Genomic DNA, 22,741 nt, shown 5'->3' on the forward strand with positions numbered 1-22,741 from the left:
GCATTGCAGCTGGCAGCAGAAAAAAGGATGCAAGGAGCACAGCCAGCAGCGAGCAATGTACATTACTGGGACTCCACAGCTCGCAATTCAACTCTCCCTAAATTCCAGTGGTGCCAGAAATGAACATCTGAAGCTATTCCAGCAACAGAGGGCCCCAAAATAGTCTTAAGTGGGACAAAATATGATTACCAGAAAAAATTAAGATTATATCATAAGCTGACTTGACATTTTCAGGTTTTCTCCTTCCAATCTAAAGCAAAACATTTATTCTCTTGAGGAAAGATAAGACTCTTCTACATAAGTCTGGAAAAAGAACTTGAATTCCACAAATTCTGATTAATTTACTCTTATTACACTGGCTTGTCATATCTTACAGGAATTGCAGCAATTCCTCATCCTAACTCAGTAGTGAGTAGCTGGGAGTCTGTTCTGTCATGCTTCCCACATATTCCAACAGTGAGGATTTAGTCAAGTCTTGGTTATCTTGATTTCATTTCACCAGCAACATGAGTTATGTGCAACAGCAGCTAAAACATACTGCAGTAAATGCACCCCAAGCCAGAAATCTGCTCCAAAAGACTTTAGTGTGGTTACCTATGATAATCACTGACTAAATGTCAGGGCTGAAGAAAACCTGCATTCTAATATGCTTACACAGTTCAGGACTTTTGGAGGCTCTGAAGATTTGCTCATCTGCTCTACAAATCCTATTAGAATTTGTGATTAAGGAGATATTTCAACAAGATGCTTGTATACTTGAAGACATGGTAGCTTTAAATGAAATATCCTTCTTCAGTAAGTCTTACTTTTTATCCTTTAGGTATCAGAAAATGTCTTTGCCAATGTGCTGGATAAGTGAAAATGCAAACAAGGCAGACTTCTCACTTCTTAGAGTAAGCTGGAAAAAGAGAGATGAAAGGAGCACTGTACCAAGGGAAAAAGTTTAGAATGCAAGTAAAAAACCAACACCCTGAAAACTAAACTGTACATAAAGCCTTCTCTTACCTTTATGTGCCACTTATCCTGCACTGGGAACACTCCCCCTTGCTCCCCAGTTTTCCTGGCAGAAATGCAATGTTAGCAAACTCCAGATTTCCAAGTGTGAAAGAAGATTCACAGTTTACTGTTTTCAGTGCTTTGCTGATCTGTTTTCTCTGCTTTATCGTCTCATACCATTACCAGAACTTGTCTTGCCACAGCTCCCTCCCCACTGCTTTTCCAGCTATGGAGACTGACACTTTCCCTTTCCATACATTGTCAGGCACAGCATATATCAAACACTAGTATGGGCCACTAACTCCATTACATCAGAAATTCAGCCTTTGATGAACATCTAATTACGGCCCAGAGGCAGAAGCCTGAGATGACTTAGCCTATTCTTACACACACAGCAAAGTCCATTCTTCCAAAAAAAAAAAAAAAATCTTTCATTTCCACTACTGATGTTTTGTTAATTACTAGATTTCAGCAAACAGTACTCCAAAATTAGGAAACAATACACCACCTTATGCCCAAAGCTTTGAAACAGCAGCCAAAGGGAATTCCAAGAAAAACGAATGGTTCGTTTCTTGAGTAACAAACACAAAAGCTCCCAAAAACCCCACTAATTCATGCCATACCACTTACCTGAAATAAAAGGAATTACAGAACAGACATAGCTAAGTCAGACCTGCTTTAACAACCATTGGTTAAGACTGAGAACCCATCCAAATAAAGCCTAGCAAGTTCTAGAGATGACAGGTATTTTGAAGGGCAGTTAAAAACAGTTTGTTGAGTTTCTTCTGGCTGCAAACAATCCCTAAGACACCACTGTATAATTAAAGCTTTGAATTTATCTTCTCATATTTGAACACAACCATAAAACAAAAGCAGACTTTCCCCTGGCAACTCACTAAACTGCTGAGAAATCCTCTGTGCCTTGCACTTGTTATCAGAAGAAAAAAGCGAAGGAAAGATTCAGAAATAAATTCTGTCAGTCTTAAGCCTCTTGAATCCAACTAACAACCAACACTTTCACTATCCTCATTCTCTTCAGGCACTTCACAGTTTCAGCAGCAGTGACAAGACTTTATGCCATTTGATCTTTCCTATTTTCATGCTATAGCAGTATTTTGAAGTACAGGCTAAGGGTGTCAGCTGCTCACCTCATTGCTTATCCCAGCCATGATGCACAAGACACATCCCAATGTCTTAGATTTACATGCCCCTATTACCTGAAGAAACAGTATAAGCAATCCAAGTCATAAGAATTGCAGAAACAGTGAAGTGTAAGGTTTATTTTTTTTATTCATTGTATGCCATGTAAGGGGTATGGTCCAAAACACTAAATCAGTCAGTCAAAGTCAGTTCTTCCCATAGTCTCCTGCAAGGCAGAGCAGGATTATTTGTTTCTAGAATCAAAATCATTAAAAACCCTTTTCTGAAGACAACTTAGCACAGCTTCCTTTTAACATATTTGCTATTAAAAAACTGTAGTCAGTAAGTTTCTTAACATCATTTCTGAAAGACAAGTTTTCTTCCAAGTGCATCAGCACTTGCAAGAGCAAGGCCAAGGAACAAGGAAGATTTCCTAATAAATTTAGAACTTGGAAGCATTCAGGTATTCCACAGCAATTGGTTTTATTTCCCTGTAATACAGAAAGAAGATTTCCAGATAAGCAGTCACTCAAAACTACCTGTAGCTGCAACTCAGCTGTCCAAAATCTGTCCTTATCAAACTGATATCAAGCAGACCTTCAGAAATCAGGTGCCAGTCTCACCTCTGCCCCTACCAGGTATTGACAAGGCAAGTTATTCCTTTAATAAGAATTAACCCTCTGTGGGATTAACTTGCATACAAAAAGCTTTAGCAGATACATCCCAGCAATCCCATTATGCAGGAGATTATTATAAGACTGGTCTGTTTTAAAGTGCTTATCAGCTGACCTGTCCCACTGACAGTGCATGGACAAACTCACATCCAGCTGTTTTGCTCTCAAAAATCAAGTATTAGACTACAAAACTAACAGCCAATGGTTCTGCTACTGATGCTGCTGGAGCAGGAACAAGCCAATCCTGGAGTAAGACAACAACACATGGCCAGCATTGCAGATCTTGCCCATGGAGCCTGACTTACATCACTAATAAACCACTTGACTATATTTCAAATAGCCACCAACTAGCCTTAGCTGCTTTCATGAATAAATCCACTGAAAAAATAGTGGTTTCTGAAAACAAAGTGTTCTTAGTAATTCATACATAGCAATTCATGCCTTCTGAACATCTGGCATTGAAGTCTTTTATCCACCACTCTTCACGTCTTAAAAAATAACCATTTATCAGTTCCCATGGACATAAACATCCCCTCTCTCTTTCTAAGGGAGATATGGAAGTGAAAGAAAAAAAAAAGCCAGAAGGAATGCAGAAAGCAGCCTAGTTTGGGGATCTCTCCCAAGCCAATCATGTTATAGATCAAAAGAGCATTTTATTAAGGGTATATGAACAACTGGCAAAAAAGAAAAAAAGACAACCTTTCTGCATTCCCCTACTGTCCTGGAAATTGGAAAGGCATGTTCCCTTGAGTTACCCCTCTCTCCCACAGATCATTACCAGAAGAGTGCAGCCTCTTCACCTGTGCCCTAAGGATTTCTCACAGCACTCACAAAAACGAGCACAGCTCTGTGAGCACTTCAGTAACGGTGAGGGGGAACACTTAAATTTTTCAACCACAACCTGGAGAGGGCAGGACATACAGCAAGAATTTAGAAACTTGTATCAGCCTGTTTTAGGGAGACGTGCTCTGAATTCACCTGCAACTTTGCCACAGTCAGTGGTAAGCTTAAGCAAAATCTCATCCAAGAACTAGTCCTAAAACAAATCCTATTTAATCAAGGAGAAATATTTACTATGGAAGGCTGAGCTTGCTTTGGCAGGTGAGAAGATTCACACCTTGCTAATTGCACACACCTGGATACTGAGGGACCCTTTATTTAAATACATTGTGAACAGACACGGTAACAAAGCAAGATTACAAAGTTAATTTGAGCACATTCATTCACTGTTTTCTCCATTCCTGTGCTCTGATACTGAGAACAAGGTGATGTAATACAAAGCAAAACCCCAGCTCACAGTCAGTGCTTGCATTCAGCAGCCCAGCAGGGAAGTCAGCACGTCTCCTCAGGTCTCCAGGCAGCGCTGGCCATCAGACACAGAACACCTGAGCTTGGCCAGGGCAGATGTCCTGCAGGAACAGAAGGGGGAAGACAGTAAAAATCTCTCTCTTTGTGGCTGCTTTATTGCAAAGTACTAGAATTTGTTACAGTCACCTTCTAACAGTCAGGTACACACAGAAGAGTCAAACCCCACTCTCAGGTGCTGAAGAAACACTACTGTAACAAACACAATTCTCTGCTCCCTTTTCTAAGGTGCACCTATCACCTTACCTTCTATGTGTCACACCAGGAGGAACCAAAGGGAAAAAAAATCAATTTACAATCAAGGGGCAAATCACACAATCACCAATTTTCTATTTTGAAAAGGGCTGGGTATCCCATACAAGAGCTAACTTGGGAATTTTGAGACGAGCTTAAATACTCTGCTTTAACCACCATTTCTAAGACCAAACCTCCTTCAAATTTGTAATCTCAGCTTCTATTTCAGGACATACCAGATTTCTAAGGAGAGGAAAAAAATTTTATCACTTTCCCTCAACTTCCTAAACTCTAAAGGTACAGTTATTTGCCAGCAGGTGATATAGTTCTAGAAATGCTGAGATCTCATTCCTTCTAACAACCATATAATGTACATGTGAGAGAAAACAAGAAATGATAAACCAGTATTTCACTACCATTTCACTATCTTCAAATAGATTGTGGCCCTGGATTATGGCCTGAATGAAAAAAAAAAAAAACAAACAAAAAATAGGCTATGCAAACAAATTCTTCGTTTTCAACAGATGATTATGTTTGTATTCTTATGAAAATAAGAATGATCACTTCAGAATAACATACATGTGCTAGAAAAGTGGTCTCTCTAGTGGGTCACACATGCAAGGCCGAGGGGGGGAAAAACCCACACCTTTCCACTCGAGGGGGGAGAAAAACATTTTTTTGTAGCATTGAGAAACGTTTTTAAATAGCGTTTATTTCATCTTTACCTTATCCTTTCTCAATTTCCGTTCAAGCACATTTTCTAACACGTGCCTCCATAGAGCAACACCTGCATATAATCGATAAATCAATAAATATGCATAAGTGGGAGGTGCACGCTAAGAGGTGTTTCTGAAATAGGCACGTGCAGCCAAAAAAGCTGGAGGCCACTCCTCTAGAAAGCAGCTCTTCTTCTCTGAGAACAGCATTTTCCCTCTTTTCTACTGAGTAAAAAGCCCTCTCTCCTTTTTCAAGACACCGCTCAGTTACCAACAAGTTAGACCAACTCTTCTCGCTCAGAAGGTGATTTTGGGGTTCTTTTTCTTAAGACTACCTCCCCCAGGCAGCTCCACGCCTCCTCCCAGCTGCCCTGGAAGGACACCCCCGCCCAGTTCCCCGTTGCCCAGGGCAGGGAGGGCCGTACCAGTTTCACTCTGGTGTTCCCGAGGATCGCAATGAATGGCGCCTCGCAAGGCACGTGGCTCCGGTTGTTTTCAACCCCGCGGTCGGGGCTTTTTTTTTTTTTTTCTTTTGCCACCTCAAGGATAAGAGACTTCAGTTCCTCAGGGACAGGCGACAGAAAGTAAAGACCTGGACAGAAGTATCAAGAAAACCACCACGTTATGATAAACGACCTGCTTGACAAGGGAACGTTAAGTGGGCGCGGTGAAAGGATAAATAAATATAATTAAGGCGCCAACAAATATTATGGCTTTGCGGGAACCAAGGGAAAACACGTAAGGGAGAATACTGAAAGCCAAATGCTCAGACCCTCACCCAGCTCTTCCCCCTCGCCCCCCCGAGCTCCAGTGGCTCCCCCAGGTCCTCTCACCGGTGGCCCACAGCACCCACAGCCGCCCGCCCTCCGCGGGCGAGGGAAGGCGGCGGGCCCGCGGTCCTCGCCACTGACCTGCCGGCGGCGGCTCCCACCCAGGGCCGGGGCGGCCGCGTCCCCTCAGCCCGCGCAGCCGCCGCGCTCCCGCACGCGCAGGGCCGCCTCACCGCCCCGCAACCCCGGCCGCTCGGATCCCTCCGCTCCCACCTCACAGCAGTCCTCCATTCTCCTCAGGAGGAGCCTAACGGGAGAACGCCCGGCTGGGTCAGGAGCGCCCATGGACCACCGCCCGCCATCGCCGTTCCCTCAGCAACCCGGTGCGGGGCCGAAGCGCAAACAACACACCGGGACTACTTCACGTCCGCGCACGAAAACGCACGAGTCCCACACGCGCGGAGGCCGACGGGAGGCTTTTAAAGGGCCGCGCGGGGCACGCCGGGAGTTGTAGTCTTCCCGCAGAGACGCCACGCCCCCTCACGGCCGCAGCCAATGGGCGGGCGGGGGGCGGGGCTCCCCCGCGGTGCGCGCGCGAGGGGCGGCGCCTGGAGTTGGTTGTTGCGCGGGCGCGGCGCTCGCAGCCCCGTCCCGGGAGCCGCGTCCTCGGCGGGGCCCGGCGGGAGCGGGACTGGGACCGGGACCCCGCACGGAGCCGCCGCGGGGCTGCGGAGCCCCTGCCAGGTGAGGGGCGGCAGGGGGGTGGCGGCCCCTCGCGCCGCGGGGAGAGGCCGAGGGGGCGGCGGCGGTCGGGTTCCCTCGGCGGGGCCCCGGCGGGATGCGGGGGGAGCCGCGGGCGCAGTCGCCGCCCGCCCGCCCGCCCCTTCGCGGGGGTCCCGCCGGCGCCCCTCGCCGCGGCCCCGCCGGTCGGAGCGGCGCCCGTAGAGCCCGCCTGGCGCCGGCACAGCCGCGCCGGGGCCCCCGCGGGGCCGCGCAGCGCCCTCGCCCCCGGCGGGGTTCGGGGCCCCGGCTGTCCACCCGCCTGTCCGCCCGCACCCCCGGGCGCTCCCCGTGCCCGCTCCGCCATCCCCCACCCTGCCGGGGAGCGCCCGCCGCCGCCGGGCTGACACCTTCGAGGAATTCCCCGGGCTGAAGCCGCTGTGGGTGCCGGGGGGATGCTGTCCCTGCCGGGGCTCTGCCCCTGCTCTGTTATTACCGAGAATTCCTGAATTGAAAGGCTTTGCGCGTTGCTGTGTACGTGTGTAGCCGCATTCCATCCTCCCTTCGGTGCTTCCCTTCCTCTCGAAGGGTTATTTTGGACTTGCAGGTGGGTCGATCTGTTCGCCAGTTTTTACAGCGGGCGAAGTTGAAGCTAGACCGGGAAGGCTGGGATTTGCTCTGGGACAGCAACTGAAGCGATGTAAAACACTTTGCGATGGTCAGTTAGTTATGGAGCAGCCGATACCTGACACAGAATGTCCAGGCTGCCCCTCCGTGAGCACGAGGAGGAGGAGGAGCGCTGTGTGGTGGATCTCTGACCTCGAATTTAATAGGGGTCCCTTCTTAGAGAACGCGATTCCTGTTTGTTTTAGGTCTTTGCCGTTTAATTTCGTAGGGCTTGGCTTTCGTTCTTTAATTGCTTCTTAAGTGCCTCCAAAGTTTTTTCCCCTTGCTCTTTGTGGCTTAATGGCTGTCTCATGTCTGCTAAAGCACTTTATTCTGGGATATTTAGAGAAAAAATAATACACGGAGATGTATGGGCAGGAAGGAAAGAACACAGAGTTGTTTTAGGAGCCAAGACTTTATGGAATTCCTGTGATTAGGTTCTATAGTTAGAGAGTTTAGTTGAACTTGTTTAAAATTGCTGGCTGAGTACCTTTATTGCAAACTAGATGTGCTTAATTCTTGTGACTTTTGACTTACAGCCTCATCTAGACAGTTTGATTCCAGTGGTGTAGCAGAGCAGCAAATACTTGTGGAGATTTTCTTTGGTCGTTTTGACCAGTTAGAGCTCGTAATCTAGTTTCACGGTGGTTTAAAAGGTTTTGTCTGGAAAGTAGCTGAGATGATTTATCCAGATGAAGCATCTTCCTGGCAAAGTTACTGCTCTGTGTGTTTTCAGGCAAATCTCATTTTAGCCTCTAAAACGTAGAACTATGCAAGAAGTGAGTTACCAATTTTTCCATGAGTAACTTTCCATGATTAATCTTCTGTGTTCGTTTCTTGATGGCTTTACCTTCTTGTTAGGATATCTCATGTAGATAACTTAATTCGCAGACTTCTTAAATGACATTTTTTGGGCAGTTCTGTTTGCCTCAAGTGCCTCACCTGAACAGTAGTGGCAGGCAGGGGGTGATTCCTGAGCTTGGGCAGGAGGCACCAGCTACAGAGCAAGGAGCCAGCAGACTTTCCTGCCTGGCCTTGCTGCTGGTAGGCACTTCTACCCAGCTGCAGTTGATAATGGATGCAATGCTTGCATTTCCTTCTATTTTAGAACATGCATTAACTATGTAAATAAACATACAGTTATTTTGAAGCAACAGCATTCCCTACGTATGGGTAAGAGTTATGGCTGCTTCTGTGAAAGAGAGAGCAAGGAGGCAAAGTACCACTTCAACTTCTTGGATAATTTGTGTTTCTGTCTTTTCAGCTCCTTAGAAAATCCACTTGCAGGCATGTTTACCAAAGTACTTGTTCTTTTCTGTTTACTCTCCAAGTAGAGGAATTGGTCGGAATCAGTCATTTAAAGAAAAGTAAAGGGCAGATGCTGTTTGGCTAAATGCCTCCTAAATATTGATTTCTTTTACCTAAACAGGATAGTAAAATATAATGATAACTATTGTAAGTTATTAGTTAGGGTCACAGACGTTGGCAATCACTGTTAACCTTCTGTATCACTCTAGGAAAAATATGTATGCAGAAAGCTTATTCTAAGTTAACAAGTTGTAACATGTTTTTCTCTACTTTGTTTCTGAATTTACACTCCTGTGTCTCTCCTTTCCTTTTCCCTTTTCCTGTTTAGTCTTTGCTCTTAAACTGCCCTTTTCCCTCCAGCTGCCCCTCATCCCAGTTTAGGATTGGCCCCTCCCATCCCTGCTGGTCGCCCAGGTTTCCTTTGCCCTTTTCTCTGTAGGGATCTGCAGCTTTGCTCCTTGTCACTGCTCTTCTTGTTCTGGTTGCTTTCTGCTGAGCTCGGGTTTCAGGTGGTGTTAATAGCCCTTTCTCTTTTTCTTTGTGTTGGACCTTCTCTGCCCCAGAGGTCCCCTCTGGGATTGCCGGGTAGGGATCCATGATGAGGGCTGTCTCCTGCCAGCTTCCCCAGTGTTCCCACTCCCTGCGCTGCTGCAGCTCCCCAGGAATCCTGCCGAGCTGCTCCCTCCCGTGTAGTCGGTGTGTCAGAGCTGACATTCGGGTATGGGGAGAATATTGAAATGCAAATGACAGTGAGGAGATGGTGCTGCGCTGGTGAACAGCACCGAGGAGGTGGTGGAGCGAGTACCTTGTGATGTGAAAAGAGCTCGCAGAGAAAGCACCTGACACAGGGAAGCTGAAATTAAAACTTTCTTATCTTTCTGCTGTTAATACCTCCAGATGTTTTTAACCTACTTAGAGTACAAAAATAATGATCTGTAAAACGTGTTTGGGTTTATGAGTTGAAGGAAAGTGCAAAGAAATAATGTAAAGCTATTTGGGAGCCATATTTACTGGCTGCTATTGGCAGCCAAAAATCACCAGTGAGGCAAAATCCACTCTCTGTGCCTGTAAAGTAGCATGGATTTTGGAGGAGGAGATGTGGGGCTCCAGTCCCAAGGGGAAAAAGCTGTGGGTTCTCCATGCTGATACCCAAAGGAGCCTGGTGCCAGGTTCTGTCAGTGCATTACCTGTGACAGGCTGGTGTGGGGACCTTGTACAGAGCCTTTATTGGCATTACCAGTCCTCCCACCCTCCTGTGCTCCCACATGACTGCTGTGTAAGGACTGAGTATTGCTCTGGGATTTACACTGGCCTGAGGCTGAAATGCCTTCATTGTTTCATATGTATCAGCACAATAATGTACCATTTCCATACAGTTTTAAATCTAGGGTGGAAAAATACAGGCTGCAAACTGGAATAAGACTTGCTAGTTGACTTTCACTGTTTTAAAGCAGGGTAAAGTGGAGCAAGTCAACAGTATACACTGAGGTGTAAGTGACAACTTTAGAATTTCTGCAGTGTTAGCAGCAAGGAGAAATGACTTGGTTTTACTTGGTGACAATTCTAGTTAGTTGTCCAATATTTGAGCTCAAATTTCCATAAACCGTGGTTTAGTATTGTGGGCTCTGTATTTTCTTCTGTGTTTCCCAGATCATAAGCAGAAATTATCAGCCATGTAAGAAGTTTTCAGGCTTCCTTTTTCCTAAGATAAGTGCCTGAGTCACCAGAGCAATTTCTTTCCCCATATCTCCTCAAGTGGACTGAGTTAACTTGAGATTGCCTGAGAGTTGAAAATACGGATAGAGGAAAACTATGTGGTGGGTGTAACTCTGAGGTCACCTTCTGCAAATTGAATTTCTTTTGGGACCCCATCAGCTATTACAATAGTTACCCTGTTAACTCACTAAGTTACAAAATAGCTTTATACCACAAATGTTTTTGGGGTTGTTCAGGTGATAACGATAACAGCAGAATTTCAGAACCCCTCAAAGCCTCATTCATCATTTCTCTCCTCCCAGTAATCACATATTGCTGTGCAGGATGAGGATAAAATCAGTTTTAAACCACACCACTCGGAGAAGTATTTCGTAATCAATCTGTAATGGATTTTCTTTTTTAAGTCTTTGATTCTGGGGAAAATTGTCACCCTGACTAGTTTCCTTTCTGTGTGAGTACTTGGAAAAAAATCTCCAAATAGTAGGTCCCTTAGGCTCACTACCCATACCTGCTATGTATGGGCCTGCCCTTAACTGAGATGCTTTTGCACCAATTATAGTCACAGTAACAAGGATTACAATGATCTTTATTGAACATCTGCACTTTGATCACCAAATAGTTATGTTTATGTTTAAAAGATGGGCAAATACGGTGTGTAAAAAGTATTTAAGAGCATCAATTTGTTATCTGAATCTCAAAATGCCTTCAGAGCTCTTGCTTGGGAATATTTTTCTTGGTTGGCAGGTTTTAGAGCAGAGGATGGATAATTTCCCCATGAAATGTTCAACATGGAGGAGAAAGAGTATTTCATCCCTTTAAAGTGCAAAAAATTATAAATATTAACTGGGAAAGACATTTTAAAATCTTCCCATTTGTAGACTTTATCCCACATTTTACTTAAGAGTAAGATTTCGGTTAAAAAAAAACACTTACATGCACTGAAACATAAATGCTCAACTGTCTTAATACACTCACTGTTGACTGCAGGAGGTGTTTTTAGCAAAGTTTTTGAAATCACAGTAAACAAATGGATAAAAACCCTGCCAGGCTAAACACTGTAGGCTTCTAGCAATACTTTTTTTAGTAACATCTTGTCTGAGACACCAGTTCGGTGTGGTGCTAAAAAGCAAGATCACTGACTTGATAAAGTCAGTGCTATTTCAGAAAATACTGCTACTAGCTCACAATTTGCCAAATGCAACGTCCTGGGTGTTTTAGCAGATTTGGATTATTACATTGTTGGAGAGAGGTTCTGCAGGAAGCTGTTTAGTGATACATTCGCCGTTTGACCTTTTGTGTTTTTGTAAAACTGATGTCAATCCTAAAATGTTCCTTCTTGGATACGTGCCTGTGTTTATACAGGCCTCTCTGCAAAGCTCACCAAAGGAGGAAGACTGTATATAATACAGAAGATGTAAATTTTGCATGTATATATTTATATATATATATATACACATCTTTCACCTCTGAGGGTCTTACTGTCAGGAAAACCTTCATTCACATTAAAAAGACATTTAAATCTACGCTATAAACATGAACAAATATAGACATCATTCCACACTGGCTTCACATCTATTCCCTCTTGGTAAGTCTCTGTGTATATCACAGATGCTCTTGCTGCCAAGTTGCCTCTTACTGTCATTGTTTTGCTTTTATGCTTGTTGATGTCCTTTCTGTGGACTTTTCTAATGCAGCAAGAGGAAGGAAGAACGGTTTTAAAAATATGTGATCTTCCCCCAAATCAGCCAGTAAATTCAGAAACATGCATGTCTGAAGGTAATAGAGACACTCAAAATTACCATAGTTCTTGAGCTGAAACTGTCCTTGGGTAACTCTTAAGTCTTTAAGCACCTTCTTTTTTATTTCAAGCAAGTACTGCCTTTCTCTCTACCTTGTTTTATCTCCTAATAGTCTTCTGCAGAGTGACCCCTGAGCCTGTTTGGAACCCCATTAAAATCACTGATTCCCTCTGTAAAGGTTCACAATTACATCAACATAGCTTTAATAAACTTTGAAGTTAAATGCAAATATATACCAGCTGAGAGAGAATAAATATTAGTATAGGAGTTTTCCATGGGGGAGTAACTCATGTTGTGTAATTGTTTTTCCATTTGCTTTGAGCCTTGCTAATTGTCCTGCTCTGCCTCCCTCGTCTAGATTGGGTGGTTTTGCTTAAAAACAGGTTGCACAATATTGGCCAGTCTCAGACTTTTGAGTCTGTAACTATATGGTTAAGGAGTGTGACTCCTGCCATTTGGAATGATCTTTGGAGAGGACAGTTTATTTAATGACTTTGGTACTGTAAACTGTAGACATTCTCAGTTTTTAGAAGCAGGGAGACAGCTCACAGTAAGGATGTAGGGAGTGAGGGGCACATGAAAGATCTCTGTATCATCAGTGACACAGGCTGTGATTGTGCAACAGTTTGCTGTTGGTTGTAGTCAGTGGAACAGTTCACTGAACTTGCTGTTAAACATACATCCCAGCCATAAATGTTGACTATTCTAAAGCTTTATATACATGAAATTGTGTTTTCATGCTGTGATTTTTTTATTTTTTTTTTTAATTTAAACTACCAAGGGAGGAAACCAACCTGCAAGGAAGGAAGGCTCAAACCTGCTCTACTGCTAATGAAGGTGTCCATAAACATACCTTTCAACTACAACAACCAAATTTTGGAAGTGTTATTGCAGGCCTTAACCTGAGACAGATCCATGTTTAAAGGTCAGTGTTTTTGGCTAGAAAGGATGGCTTGGGAAGTGCAGAAAACGGAGGCGTGTTAGGACAAAGCTTGCTGAAGCTCCACATACTCCTGTGCCTGTGAATTTTGCCTTGTAAGTATTCCTTGTGCAGCAAGGGCAGCATCCCTGTGAGAAAAAACATCAGTACAGGCAGAGCTCAGAGCTTAACATGTATTTCATTTACCCTGTGAGCTGTATCAGTTCCAGCTGCCATATCCCAATTGGCATCTCACTCCAGGAACCTGTTGGCAGGCAGGGTGCTGGTTCACGGTCCCTTACAAGTTAACCCACTTATCTTCTTAGAGCAAAAGCAGATCTCTTCCAAAGGTGGTTCTTTTAGGCCAGTTGTTCAGTAACTGCTACATCAGAGGAGTGTTGCACTCTGGTATATAAAGTACCTTTTTTTAGCAGTTGATAAGAGAGACACTGTTAGTAACAGTTGCCATGAAAAACCTCCTGCGACAGCTTTGCAGGTTTAAGGTGAGATTGCAGAGTGGTTTAGATGGAGATTCCTCAGCTGCACTGGAGCTTTAGTCGTGGTGAGTTCTCCTGTGTTCTGCATAATTATCTCTGTTGTTCTGCTTGTTGGAATGTGAAAGTGTCTGATTGTTTGTTGCTTGCAAAGGGAGAAGCTGAATCAGGTCCCTTTCTGATGGGAATTGCCACTCAGCAGGGTTCAGCAAATACATTCTTTAAATACACTACTGCAAATAATACTGGATTGCATGGTGTTGGAAATAGCAAGAGGTGGTTCATCAAAAAAAAGGCATCCAGTTCTCACTCCCCACCTTTTTTTTTCCCCTCAAGGCTGTAATTTTTCTTTGTAGTACATAATGGTGATAAAATTGCAGGCTTTTTTCCTGCTCTGTCCTTTGCAGATTGACTTCATTGCTTATGGTTGTACATTATCTTTGTTTATCAGTGTAAATCAACAGAGCTATTCCTGAACAATGGAGATAGCAACACACAGACCTTTTGAAGCCAAATTTGCCGAGTGAGAAACAGTGTTGTATAGAAACATGTTGAAAAAGATAACCAGCATGGATTATCAAGGCGGGGGGGGGTCCTGCTCAACCTCCCCAGAGGGGATCATGGAAAAGGCTGTGGAATTCATAGTGTTTTCTAAAACATTACTACACAACTGCCAGGGCACCTGATGGAAGGTTCATGCATACACTAATAATTCTTAGGGGAAAAAAACAGTAAACAGGTGATATACCAAAGCAACAGCATTTAAATCAGTGGGAATTAGATTTAAGATATCAAATGTTGCATAATTGGGTTTTTTCCTTGGAGTTCAGTGCCTGCAGTTCTTTGCATATTAAGTGTTGTTCTGTCTGCACAGAAAGCTGACTTGGGGTGCTTTCATGAAAAAGTTGTTAAAGAGCCAAACAAAATGAAATCTATAGGATGCAGGAGGAAATATTAGTCCATATAATGAATATTGTCTTCAGTGGTAAGCCCCCCTGCTGACTTAGGGGTTATAAGTTCAGCCAATAGTCCCTGCAACTGTGTTGCCTGGATAATTCACTGAACATTTTTTTTGTTGTGCTGACGAAAAGAGTTGATGTACTTTTTCCATCAAGTAATCTCAATAAAAGATTGAAAATATACTGGAAAAATAAGCAGCCAGTATTGGTTCATAGTTGCTGTGATTGTGCTGGATGCAAATAGCTGAGCTGTGGTTAAAAAATTACTGAACAAGTGAAATAATTGAAAATCAGTATCAGTTTCTAAACAAATGAAAGCTCTGCTTTCCCAAAAAGGATAGCACTGTCATTAGTGTATACACTGTAGAGGAGCCATCTCTTATCAACATCAGTCTCTCTACAGCAGGTGGATGTGGCTTCTTGGGTCTTTCTTGCTTGTAATAAGCAAGACACTTATGCATTCAGGCTTGTATTCAAGGGATATGGGAACAGTTATGGTTATAGTTTAAAAGCTGTGTTTCTTTCCTTTTGTGAACATAAGGCAAAATGGGGGGTTTTGTAGTTTTTGGCTTTTTCCTACCAGTTTATGTGTGTGTGACTTGGGTATTTTAGATCTGCAGATTCCAACTACTTTGAATTGGTTTTGCCACATGGGTCATGGTTTCCTTTCCATCACTGTTTTCCCATGGCTTCCTCCAGAAGTTGCTGGGGTAACTGTTCTGCAGGGAAGGTAAATGTGTATCAGATAGATAAATATTCACTGGATGATGCCCAGTAAAATATTTGCCCTTCCTGCATAATCTGTTCCAAGAGTTCTGAAAAATTCTATCCAGGGGACAGCTAAAAGCCTGAGCAGGTCCTGGATCCTTCCTGGGACTCATCAGTACAGGACTTGCTGTCTCAGAGGTGCTTTTGCAGTCATCAGTCTCTACCTATAAACAGTTTTTCTTGAACACACTTGGTTTTTTTTTCTTGGCAGTGGTTTTATGATCTAGTTTAGATGGGAGGGCTGTCACACCACAAAAAAGAAACTCTGTTCATTAATTTGAGAGATGAACTAAACTCAGTTTGTATTTTGAGAGCTTAAAAAAAGCAGGAGAATGGACAATCATGTCTTCCTGAGGTGCTTTTCTCAGACTGGTAAGGAACACACTCTATGCACCACATGAACTCATCACTTCCATGTCCTTGAGTGCACATAACAGTGCCATGTAAAACCAGAATATACAGAGAGCAAAAGGGATATGGTTCTTGAAGTTAATTGCACAGCACCTGAAAAATCAGAAATCTGGCCATTGGATAAGGAAAAAAATATTGAAATATAGGTCTGCATTCTTTATGTTTTCCATGAGAGAGAAAAATGAAGGCTTCTTGTGATGAAGATGACTTGTCTCTCTGGATGCTGCTTTGCTAATTGGTGTGACCCTGCTGTGTCTGCACTGTTTCCCAGGGGCCTGTGATAAGCATTTCCTTTTGGAAAAGCTGTGCACATTGTGCAGATAGAGGGGACCTGGTCTCTTCAGCCTCTTTAAGATGTGTTGGAATAAATATGTTGTTTGGAAAGGGTTTTTTTTTTTTTTTCATATTTTTCAGATGAACAATTCTCTTGAGTTTTGTGCTTTTTGTTACATAACACTGAAGTTTTTTAAAGTTTTGAGCATGACCTCAAGGTTTTGTTTTGGCTTTGCTAAAGTATTTACTGCTTGTAGCCATGTAAAAACAGATATATTTTCCTGTTTTCTTGCTCTGTAAGACCAATAGGCCCCTACAGTTGGTATGGGAGGCTTAAATTTTCTTCAGTGCTTACAGAATTCAAAATCATTAGATTTTTCTCTGTATAAAGTTATAACTTCCCGAGGAAATATTGGCACAAACTGTGGAAGCCGTTAGGTTTTGGAAATTTTGCTCAAGTTACTCATTTTCTCTGCATTATTTCTTCTTTCTCTTCATAATTAGAGGCTGGTGGACAAAGCAGACTTGGGGCTGAAGGGCCTTCTTTGGAATCTGGCAAAAAGGCAGATACTTGGAAAAGAGAATGTCTTTTGAGTGGAGGGAAAAAAATATACTTGGGGAAATAATTTTAGGTGCTGTGGCTGATTTTGTTGTTTGGCTCTGCAGACTAGTCAGTCTGTTCTGGCATTTCCATGCAGCTACTTCTGCTGGTTCATATCTTACATGTATTAATGTGTTTATAGTTTCATAGAAAATACTGACAGATCCATTCTAGTACTTGTGAAAGTTGAGCTATATCATTTCAGTCAATAGCTCAAGAAGAGTGATTGTAATTATCTTTGGCCATGAAGATTTGGACAAAAATGATTATTCTGCACTGTGTTGCTGTGAAATCCACAGGTTAAGAAAATATTTATATCCCAAAATCAACTTTTTTTTTTGTATTATTGGGGAAAAAAATATATTCTACAAACTTTCATTCAAAGAAGAGACATTTTCTATTTTCATACTGAGAATTATGTGTGTCTGAGCTCAAATTTATGTGTATATGTATATCTTGGAGATATATTTGTTTCAAGTGGCTATTAATGCTGTTTTAGGAAGTAGTGTTGAATCTCCAACTATATTCATATTTTGGGAAGAGTCCACTTATATCTGCAGAGTAGTGCAGTAGAAGGTAGTGGTGATTTAAAACCTCCTCACAGCAGCACAGGGACCCAGCATTTCACTGTGGGGAGAGTGACTGAAATGCCCCTTTCCAGAAATTTTGCTGGGACTTGGGTTTGCTGAAGTTTTTTTTGCTTTAAGGTGCTGGTTGAGGAGACATTTAATGAGCATCCCTGTTGCCTGTGTGTTGGAAGCAGATAAGCAGTGGAGCGAAATGGCTTTTTAACTCCACTCCTATCAAAACCCAGAACTCCATAATTTTACTGATTTTACAAATAAGAGATCTAAAAGCTTGCCTTGCCTGAAGTCAATTATTCCAGTGTTTAAAAGAGGATCCAGAACACTCTCATGGTCTTACTCACTTTGCTAACCCAGCCTTCTGAAAACAGCCATGGTAAATATTTATTTAGTTGCCATAATACATTATGGGTATGTCTTTTAACCTCAGCAGTTAGGCTGAGTTAGGCTGCTGCTTCTAAAACCTTCCAGTCTTTAGTTCGAATGTTAAAGATTTATGGCTTTACATCACAAATTGTGTTTCTAAAGGCTTCTCCTGGCACTGCTGTGTTTTGGTTTTGTAACTCTGTTGTATTGTCATCTCTCTTGAATGACTTGCTGTCAAAGCACATGCCAGGTCATGTGTTACAGTCAGTTCAGAGCAACTGTACATTTTGCTAGTTAAATATTTCTCCCTGTGAGCTGGAAGGGCTGCCTTGCATATCAGAAGCTTGGGGTCAAACCTGCTGATGAGTATTTACTTTTCTCGTGGCTGAACACTTAAAGTTAGCATGGGATTTGGGAGTAATCTTTGGAATTAATTTCTGTGTGGTTCAGAAACAGGAAAAAACTTGGAAACTGGGATAATGCTTAGTTTGTTGCTCAGTTTTTCAGATAGTTTTAATAAGAAATTTAAATTTTTAGATAGGGGAAGAGCACCTAGATTAAAATAGATTTGTGCTATTTTTAGAGCATGGCTTTATACTGCAAGTCAGAGACTGAAAAAATACTTTTAAAGTAAGGAAACACCATTTTTACAAGTTTTATTGTTGACCTCAAGACCACATTTTCCATCATCTGGGACAAGGGATCAAGCAATCTGTCTGTAAAACAGTAAAATGCCTTTGAGTCCTTTGGTATTGTCAGGTCATGACAAAAGCTTGGTAAGATGAGAATGATTGGCAGAATGATGTGCACCCATAATTTTTTTAACTCTTGTGTAAAATATACTGAAATCTAAAATAGGGCATAGTCTTCTCACCAAAATGACAAGAAATTTGACAGTGCAAGCATTCTAACTCATGGAGCTGGATCAGTTGAAAAGAGCAAGCCAAAAAGGCAATGTGGAAATACCAGTAAGTTGCCTGAAACATTTAACAGCAATGATCTTCCTTAAAATAACTTGGTACAATTAATTGGTGCTTTTTGTCCTTTCTTTTGCACAGCAGTCTTATCACAGCCTTATCTTTAAGCGAGGAAATGAGGCTCTTTCTGCACTGAGGTTCTGAAGCAGGCTGAGCTGGCCGATACTTCATTGCAGAGATTTATTTCTTAATCTGCACTGGAGACTTTGAAGCCTGGTTTTTTAGCAGGCTGATTTAGTTCTTGTTTGATTGAGGAATATACAGAATAGGACTGCTGTAATTAGAGCTTGGTGGTAGCTTCTGGCAAGCCCTGAGTTATTTGTGCAGTAGCACTGTAGTGAGGACACGATGCATTTTGAGGGAGGGGAAATCAGAACAATGTGCTGATTTGCTTGTGTGGGCTAATATGACTCTTTTAGAACGAACTCCTTTAAAAGTTGAGTGTTTTTTAGGAAAAACTGACAGGCTAACCTGGGGTTTCAAATCAATTTAAATTGTCTTGCAAGCTGGAAGTCTCCATTCGATCTGCAAGGCCCTCGCAATTCCCGGTGGTTTGGGGTCAGCAGTTTACAAACAGTGCCTACACCAATGATGTGTGAAATCAATCTTTCAGTCCTCCTGCTGCTGCCTTTGAACAGTTTCACTGCTGACAAAGTGTCAGCCTCGGGATGAGATTATAAAAGTTCTAAAGCTTAAAACATACAGAAGACAAAATGTTGATGCTTGGAAAGTTTCTCTGCTCTTGGAATGAGAGAGTTTTGGTCCTGACGTTTTCTGGAGGTGTGTTGCAAGATCCTGAACGTGATTGTGTTGGTAGTGTGGTGCTATTGCATAAATATATTGAAGACATTTTGCCCATCTTTCAAACTGAAGCTACTGAATGAATCAGTCTCCTGGCTGGCTAGTTGCTTGTTAAAGCTCATATTTTGTGGGTTCAGAAATACTTAACATCTTTTATTCTGTGAGTGAATAAGCTGGATTAATTTATATACAACACTTCCTAGGGAAAAGTCAGTGGTGTTAAAGATATAAGTCCAATGAAGCAGTGGTTATACCTGCCACACAATCTGCTCCTCTTGTTGAAAACAGTTCTTTAAAGCTGAACTGTCATGTTTTTTTCATATCCAGCTTTTTACCTCTGTTAGTAAAACATGCTTTCTGTTGTTGCTTCAAACATCTGTGACAAGTGGTTTATTTTTCCCACCCAGTATCCAGTTGTGTTTCATATTAAATACTTTTTTTTTTTTCAAAGACAGTTGTTTTGGGTGGAGTTTCTTGCACACTGACTCCAGCTATCGTGCTTCAGTCTGGCCGTGTATTCAGATATCCCTGCACAGAGTTGATATCTCTGAGCCATCTCTCCTATTTTGCACTTTTCACGTATTTCAGCGTGGCCTGAAATATCCGTAAGATAGTGTGTTCTGGCTTGCAGGATTCACTTCCCTGTAGGTGAAGACTTAGCGTTACGAAAAGTTCTCTCCACGGGGGCCGAAAAATTGCGGGAACCTGTCACAAACTTGGGAAGCGTCGGCTTTTCCCGGCGCCGGACGAGCTGATGCTCCCGGGCCTCGGGGGGCACACGCAGGATGCCTCCCGCAAAAAACTCAAGCTGTGTGGAAGAATAAGAGCAGCTGTTGGAAGTGTCCCAGCGGGTCTGGGACGTGGCCATACAAGGAGCCCTCTCTGCACAAAGCTGCTCTGTCTGATCCATGTGCTGCATGTGTGTTAAAGTTCACGGGGCTCTTTGGCCGGGTGTCCTCTCGGGGGGTGCCTTTCATCCCCGAGGTGCCCTGGAAGCATCTCTGGATATTATCAGAGCGGCAGAAAGGAAGCGGAAAAGAGGGGGAAACAGGCTCACTGAATATTTCAGCGGTTCTTTTGCCAAATCGCATTTTGGGATTCGTTTCTATTTTAAATGCTGCAGCGGCTGCCCAAGCTGGCAAACTGCGATCCCCTTTGGAAGGGGGAGGAGACTTCGTTACTTCTCTGCGGAGGAGGAACATCATTTTCCTGTTGCTTTGTTTTTACTTTTGTAGTGAACAAAGAAAATCTGCGGGAGAAAAGTAGAAAAAGCCCCGTTTTTCAAAGCTTATCCAGAAATTTTACAAAACAATGGCTTTGATTTGCACTTTAAATGTGGTTTCCTGTCTTCTCTCACGTCATTTGCATACCTTTAAAAATTGTTTGGTTTAACTTTATTTTATAGAAATGTGTCCTTTCCTCAGCTAGTACTCGTTAGGGTATTGTTTCCTTGATTGTTTCCAAGTGCACGTAGGCAAGAAATGATCAAATTTAATCACCAGACAATTGGTCACATTTGCAAAAAGAAAAGCCGATTAGAATCGCCAAAAAACCAGGCTGAACATAGGATAATATCTATGCTTAAATAACTAAATCCCAGAGTTTAGGAAGATAAGATGACTGAACAGCAAAAAAAAAGAAAAAACTGAGAGCCAAAAATATGAGTTTTCTTCCTGCCTTTGTCATGCCTCACTTGTAGCCTTGGAAACTGAGACAAAGAGGTTAAGAAACTTGCTCATTCTTAAAATGGAGATAAGATACAGTGTGCAGCTTATTTTAGTCTCACTTATGCCTCTGCAGAGTGCTGTAAGTGAGCAGTACTGGGTTTTTAACTGTATAATGTGTACGATGAACTTGTTTATTTAGGACTTGAGCCAATGAACCCAAGTTGAGTTGTATCCCTGTGCCTACCTGTGGGGCTGATGCCTTGTTTTGATCTGTCAGTCTTTGCAGGTTATTTCATCGTCTCTCCTGTCAGTCTTTGCAGGTTATTTCATCATCTCTCCTGTCAGGAGGGTGGTGGGTGTTTTGGTCAAACCAGATGACTCTGGAAGGTGGGATGCTCAGTGCCTCCAGTCCATGAGCACAGTGCAGAGGGGATGGTTGGCTCCTTGCTTTTCAAACAAGCTCTTGTTTTCCCTCCAGGCATCTAAACCAAGAATTCAAGATTGAGGGATCAAAACATTGGAAAGGGTTCTTGGCAAATTGATCAACTGTGAAATAGTTACGAGCTCTTATTTTTTTAAATCCGAAGGTGTCACTTTTTAGTTAAGGTCTGTTCTTAGGGCTTTTGTTTAATAGCCTCTCTGGGCATTCATGCACTGTTTATATTAATGCAGCTCATTTGTAGGCAGTGCAGACACTTTTAGAAATTGTAAGACTGTGGAGACATTTAATGGCTAAGGATAAATTGCACAGCTGTGGACACTATTTATACTTTCCTCTATAGAAAAGAGTCTGTATCATGAAATAGGCATAGCTCAGTGTTGTGAGTTATTTTTCGTGTTTTTCTAGTCTTGGAAGGGGGATTGCCAGCTCTTAGTTTTACATGTTAAAAAGTCCATAGCATTTCCATATTCTGAGAAGATAAAGTTCATGCTTTATCCATTAAGGAAATAGATATTGAAGAAAGGAGAGACAAGATAGATGGGCTGAAGTGTTTCAAAATGTTAATAAGGAATTCTAGGAACCCTGCATAGGATTTCTGGGCTGAGAGTAGTTCCTAAGTGTGCAAAGGGAAACTGTAAGAATTTAAATATGATAAAAAATAACCAGGACTTGATAGAAGGTGAACAGTAACTCATGCAACAAGTTAGTTTAAAGGTTAAGCATCTGAAACCTCTGCATCCCTTCCACAAGAAAGAAGTGTCCAAGCCCACAGCTTGAAAGAGAAATTTAAAGCAATTTCCAAGTTATTAAAATATATGAGAAAAAAATAATTATAACTTTAATAATTAGATCTCAACCAAGGGACCCAGAAGGGGAGCAAGTTGTTTGTTCTTTGTAGATCTGTTAATGATGGGAATCTTTTAGAAGTCAACTTTAAAGGACAAAAGGACAAACACAATTATAGGATGTGTAAAATGGAAATTAGGCACTGAGACAGAAGCTGAATTGCTTCAAAGATGAGAGGCTAGGATAAATTAAGAACTAGCAGATACCATCTTCGAAATACTGGAATCTAATATCTTTGACAATTACTTTGAAAAAAGTTTGCTGAGAGAAACCATAGGAAATTGCAGTCACTATATAGTTCTGTGATCCTGGTTTTTCTGTCTTGCACGTAGACTGTGGATAATTTTGAGTTGCCCCTCAAGATTCCATAAAATTATTCTGTTATTTAAAATACCTCTGAATGCTTCTACATCCTCTAGAGATTTAGTTGCAACACTGTAGTTTGTTCCCTTTTCTCCCTTAATGCTCTAAAATCCGCAGGCTTGTTCTGTCTCAGATTGTTGTCTGTTATGGGAACCAGGGGATAGGG

General features: G+C 42.4%; 2 protein-coding genes across 12 annotated transcripts in view; one reads left to right on the forward strand and one right to left on the reverse strand.

Moving 5' to 3' along the window:
- The window catches only part of HMG20A (high mobility group 20A), a 39,281-nt gene extending 33,005 nt beyond the window's left edge, over nucleotides 1-6,276 (reverse strand). For 2 of the 7 annotated variants that reach the window (XM_032700291.1, XM_032700292.1), the window contains exons 1-3: nucleotides 6,037-6,121; nucleotides 5,551-5,717; nucleotides 4,108-4,219 (exon numbers count right to left, since the gene is read on the reverse strand). The gene's annotated coding sequence lies outside the window, so the exon portion shown is untranslated. Of the gene's footprint in view, nucleotides 1-4,107; nucleotides 4,220-5,550; nucleotides 5,718-6,036; nucleotides 6,122-6,168 lie in introns of those variants that run through there. The other 5 variants (XM_032700284.1, XM_032700289.1, XM_032700285.1 and 2 more) reach the window with 4 other exon arrangements.
- Nucleotides 6,277-6,529: 253 nt separating this feature from the next.
- Nucleotides 6,530-22,741, forward strand: part of PEAK1 (pseudopodium enriched atypical kinase 1) — a 112,729-nt gene continuing 96,517 nt past the window's right edge. For 3 of the 5 annotated variants that reach the window (XM_032699681.1, XM_032699687.1, XM_032699686.1), the window contains exon 1: nucleotides 6,530-6,639. The gene's annotated coding sequence lies outside the window, so the exon portion shown is untranslated. Of the gene's footprint in view, nucleotides 6,640-12,885; nucleotides 13,030-13,510; nucleotides 13,586-22,741 lie in introns of those variants that run through there. The other 2 variants (XM_032699684.1, XM_032699683.1) reach the window with 2 other exon arrangements.

This window comes from Chiroxiphia lanceolata, chromosome 12 (genome assembly GCF_009829145.1).
Source record: "Chiroxiphia lanceolata isolate bChiLan1 chromosome 12, bChiLan1.pri, whole genome shotgun sequence".
Lineage (NCBI taxonomy): Eukaryota > Metazoa > Chordata > Aves > Passeriformes > Pipridae > Chiroxiphia > Chiroxiphia lanceolata.